The sequence below is a fragment of the Amblyomma maculatum genome, chromosome 3 (genome assembly GCF_055883805.1).
Source record: "Amblyomma maculatum isolate TAMU_Amacu chromosome 3, ASM5588380v1, whole genome shotgun sequence".
NCBI lineage: Eukaryota > Metazoa > Arthropoda > Arachnida > Ixodida > Ixodidae > Amblyomma > Amblyomma maculatum.
Window position 1 is genome coordinate 149,613,418 of NC_139346.1, and position 5,025 is coordinate 149,618,442.

A 5,025-nucleotide genomic window follows, 5' to 3' on the forward strand; every position below is an offset into this window, starting at 1 on the left:
GTGGTAAGTTCGTGCATGTCGGCTTTTCGCTTGTGACAGTGCGCTGGAGTCTTTTTAAAAATGGGCATGAAGGCCACCTGAAAAGATGGCGACCACTGAAGACCGAGCTACTGAACTCGAAGCTCGGGGTGATGGATGACATTGGTTTCGCATGAGTGGCCGAGAGAATTGTAGGAAAGGGTGCATGGGGCCAACTGCCGGTGGCCAGTTTTTTCATATGTGCCTCATGGAGTAGGTCGAATGGGCCACACAAGGAATTGCTTTCCTCCTTTCATTTTCCGTGGAAATTGCAGTGTTTTTACTAAATATCCATGCCGTGAGGCTACGAATTCTGCTGCTATACGAGCATCTGTACGGAGTTACTGCAAGCATCCAGCTGTTCACTTAATCGCTGCAATCGCCGCAGGTTGTCTCAGGTAAAAAGACATTAAAAAAAAAACACTAAAAGATATTACATCACATTTTACTTCCCATTTTTCTCTTTACACTTTCTATATAGCAAAGGCGTAATGAATGTGACAGTTTTAGTACAGTTAAGTTTTGAAAACAGTGATCTCTCTATATTTTCATGCACTCCTCATGTCAAAGGAATAGGCCCTCTAAAAGAGAAGGAAACTGACCAAACAGCAATGTTTAAAAAAATGCACTCATTTTTAACTAACTACCGCGTACACTATGCTATTCTTGTTTTGGTCTTTACAAATACTAAAACATTCCTTACACCATAAAAATGATTCCATATGATTCACTCTGGGCATTCTTTGTTTTGCGACCAGTGAACGCAAAATAAGTGTGAAATTACTTTAAACTAGTTAAACGTCAGTGAGACGCTAATCCTCGCTTTCTATGCAATAAATAATTAGGGGTGTTGTCAGGTATATCAGTAAAACATACAGTAAACGCAGTAACAGGAAAACATCAAAGAATAAGAATTAACTTAGCAACTCTATTCAACAAGTTATCACTATTTAGTATGTCATTGCAGGAGTTATTAAAACTAAGGGGATATGAATTGCATGAAAGAAACGTGGCGGACAAATTGTTGTGACTTTATAAACGTAAGTGCATTTCTAGGCAATTTTCGTTGCCTTTAAAGAGCATTGCGATGCCGTGCGAGTTTCATGGTGCTAACGCATGACTAACAACTTCGCATGGATCACAAATAATACTTTAACCACAAAGCGTACAGTGACCGAAAAAAAAAAGCAAAAAATGCTGCCCAGTATCGTTATCGCAATTATTCGTACATAACTGATGGAGAAACTCAGGAATATTTTGTTGCTCACCAAACGCACACGCAAATTAGCCGCCCGTCAAGACTGAAATAAAAATGCAGCTTAGGGTTTTGCTTTCGTTATAGCAATACTTGTTTAATGCAGCAAATCTTTGTCACTTGAATTATTTCAGAGTGTTGTAGCACATCTCTTAGCACAAGACGAAATTCTAGCAGCTAACATCTCAACATACTATCAGCGAGCGCAAGAGCGGCAAGACTGAGTGCAGGCGCTGGCTGCTAAGTGGCTGAAATACTGAGTGATTAGTTATTCTTCTCGACATAACTTTCAGAGTGAGTGACATCAGCCATCCTGCTTTGCATGCCCGTCCTTGAGCTGCTTTGTTTATACAACGTTTTTCAGCTGCACACTACGAGAGCATATCCATATATGCTCCCTTTTTGTTTTATCCATGTTGATAGCGTCGGATGTTGCGGGATCCTGTGGATCGTAGACCTTAGACAATTTCTAGAATTTTCCATCATTTCACAGGTTTTGGCAGGCCGAGAGCATCAGCAGTTAGTAAAGCTGCAAAATTACATTGTGTATATTGTTACTTAAGGGACGACGCACCCCAGTCGGAACATTTTCTGATGTTACGACAAAATTTCTGTGCGGTTTTTGACGGGAAACCTGTTGGGACAACAGAACATTCTGTAGTAACATCAGAAATTTCTGTAGTTACAACAAAAAAGTGCTACAGAACTACAGACAACAGAAATATAATACAGAAAAACAACGGAACTACAGAAAAGTACTACAGAACTAGAGAAATATCTGATGGTTACGATAGAACTACGGGATATTTTGCCGTACTTTTGACACAGTTCTGTAGTTTTTTTCGACTGGGACCCATTTAATTTGCACTCACTTATTTCAGCTTCCGACGTTGCTGCTCGCCTTTCTTCTGGGAGGATCGACAGCGACTTTCATCGCTCAGCAGCCTGTCCAGTTTGTGCCACCGGTGTTGATTCATAACTTGGTCAGGACGAACGTCGTTCCCACCGTCACCGTGAACTCGACCGCCTTCGACCCGAAGCCACATGAGGTTCCGGAAGGAGACGAAGCGCATTCCCCACCCATGCCGGACGCCGATGAGTCCAGTAAAAATGGCACCACCGAGGGTGTCGACGCCAAGCAGTTGGTACCTGCACTCGTCCCCGTCACGTTCGTGCCTGTTCGCGTGCCTTTCGGAGGCGTGGGTCCGCTAGTGAGACCACTTCCCTATGTTCCCGGCTTTGGCTATGGCAACGGATACGTGCCTTGCCTTAACTGTCCCCGTTTCGTACCCAGCTACGGGGCTTGGCCATACGCAGTTTACTACGGATGAGAGCGAAAGACGTTTTGTTACATTGTTGCAGTAACCTTTTGCCAAAATACATGTAGAAGAATATTGTATGTAATAAGCTGTTAACGGACGCAATGTAGTTGCCTACGGGAGCAGCTCTGGTTGCTATTGACGAAGTCGTACATTTTGTTGTCATGCTGGATAAGAAAGTCGGCCGTCTCACTAAAATTGGGAACACACAGAGGTACCGATTAAACAAGCTTACCCGCCGCACCCACTAAATAACTTGGCATTAATATAACCACTAATATACAGGGAACAGCTATCGTAATGGAAGGCATCTATAATCTTGAAATTCCAGTCTAGTGGAACGTGGCAAATTCAAATGATTAGTAAAAAAAAACACTCATCCGTTGCCGCAAGCATTTATTAGGACTGTGAAGAAATTTCTTGTTTCACTCCTTTGTTTATAGATTAAGCTCGCCACGCGAAGTATAGTGTAAGTGCGTGTTTAGTTTACTCATCCCATACAATGCAATATGAACTTAAGACCACTCCGAGGAACAGGGAGGCATTTCACTGAAGTTCACCGACAGCACTGAAAGTACACAATGGCCCTTAAAATGGCATAGTTTTCATAATTGCCATCATACTAGCTGGAAAAAAAATTTACTAAATGTCCCCTGCACTGTACATTTTTTACTCTAAACACCAGACCGATCCGGCACAAATTGGAACTTGACAATATTACTAGTCAAGTATGCTATTTCACCCTGAACACAGCAAGCACAGGAACTGAATTTTCCGAATGAAAATTATTACATATTTACAGCAGAGAAACTGCTCACCTGCGACATGACACTACAAAACTTGCTCAGTGCAACGATAAATTTCATGATCTCCACCGATTACCGGCTGTCAACAATTTCATCACTTAAAATTTTTTTATACATTATGACCGCCAGCTGAAAACTGAAAGTAGGATTGGGTGCGTATAGCGTAACGGTGCTGTTTCTCGTTCTGTTTTGTATTTTTTTCTGCCACAATAGAAGCTTAATGGTTTCATCATGCACCTCTAATGCGGGATGTGCAGGGTTTTATCCAGTAGCCCGGATACTCGTCGGATTAGAGGTAGAAGCTTTCTCAGGGAGTGAAACTGAACTTCCGCTCCCTCTTGTGTACACGGAAACGCCTTTTGCCATGGCATAACTCAGCCAAAGCTACCCTTGTATCATTAAAACTCCTCGCCAACATCAACGCGTTTTCTCCTTTTTTTTTAGCTATGATTACGAATTTGAAGCAGGAACAATTTCAAATCTTTAAACCTGTTTAAGGCATCCACACAACGCAAAAAAAAACGGCAATTTTTTTTAATTGATTGTAGTTCCATTACACCTGCCAAGGCTCGGCCTCGCCGGCATCTCCGAATGAATGCGTTCATTACCCCTCCCACTTCTTCCTATATAGCTATCGATCTGACCTCTTTTGTCTTCACTGCCCTTCCATCTATGCGACCTATCCCATTGTCTCTTCTACTTCCCGGCTGCTCACCAGTGGGGTACCATCTCTACCCTTCCATCAGTAATTGGTCGACTGCCTTGGCGCTAAAGTAGAAACACGTCTACTTGTCGCCAAGGCCTGTAATTTTTGCCGAATAAAGCTCCTACTACCAATACCTGCTGAGAACTCCCCAGTTCCGTCCTGTGACCAGTAATGCTGGATGTCATAAACGTCAAATATAGCCATAGCCACGGCACTATAGCATCTTTTGGCTATACCGTATTAAATCATTGTTATAGGGCATCCAGCTCACACTCTGACGGCTCCTATGCAGCACAAGAGTGTTCTTTCACTGGCGGAAAACTGCGGCAAGTGCAATGGACAACCAGGTAAGGGCCGCTTCTGATGGATCCTAGAAGGAAAAGAGGCTTTCCTGTTGGTAATGATCATTGCTCCGCTGTCTTTCAGTGCCTGTTTTCCATTCGTCTGCACCGTCCTTGATGACTGAGCAGATGGCTGGCACTTCTTGTAACCTGTACTGTCATTTACACAGCGATCACTGGCAGCGCAGCAAAGCGATCCTCCCCGATCACAAACTCGGCCATAGTGATCAGCATAAATGTCTACACACTTTCGGTTTCGCTGACAGAGGAGCAAAACAGTTCCGTCAAGGACAATGAATTGTGAGCTGTTTGCAATGTTTTAACGCGTATGTGCATTGTTCGGTGCTTTTGCACCCTTCTCGTCTGGCTTTGAATTCTCGAGATATTCTTAAAAATTAAATGTTATAGTAACTCTCGAAATGAATTGATACCGGCGGGATAAGACGCTTCCATTCGTAACTTTATCTTTCTGGGCTGTGTTCGCGGCTCTCTACTTTTTTCAGTGGTAGCTATATACAGTTGAATATTATGCTTTTGTAAGTCGGACATTTTTTATTTGCCATGACTCTGTGCGTGAGTA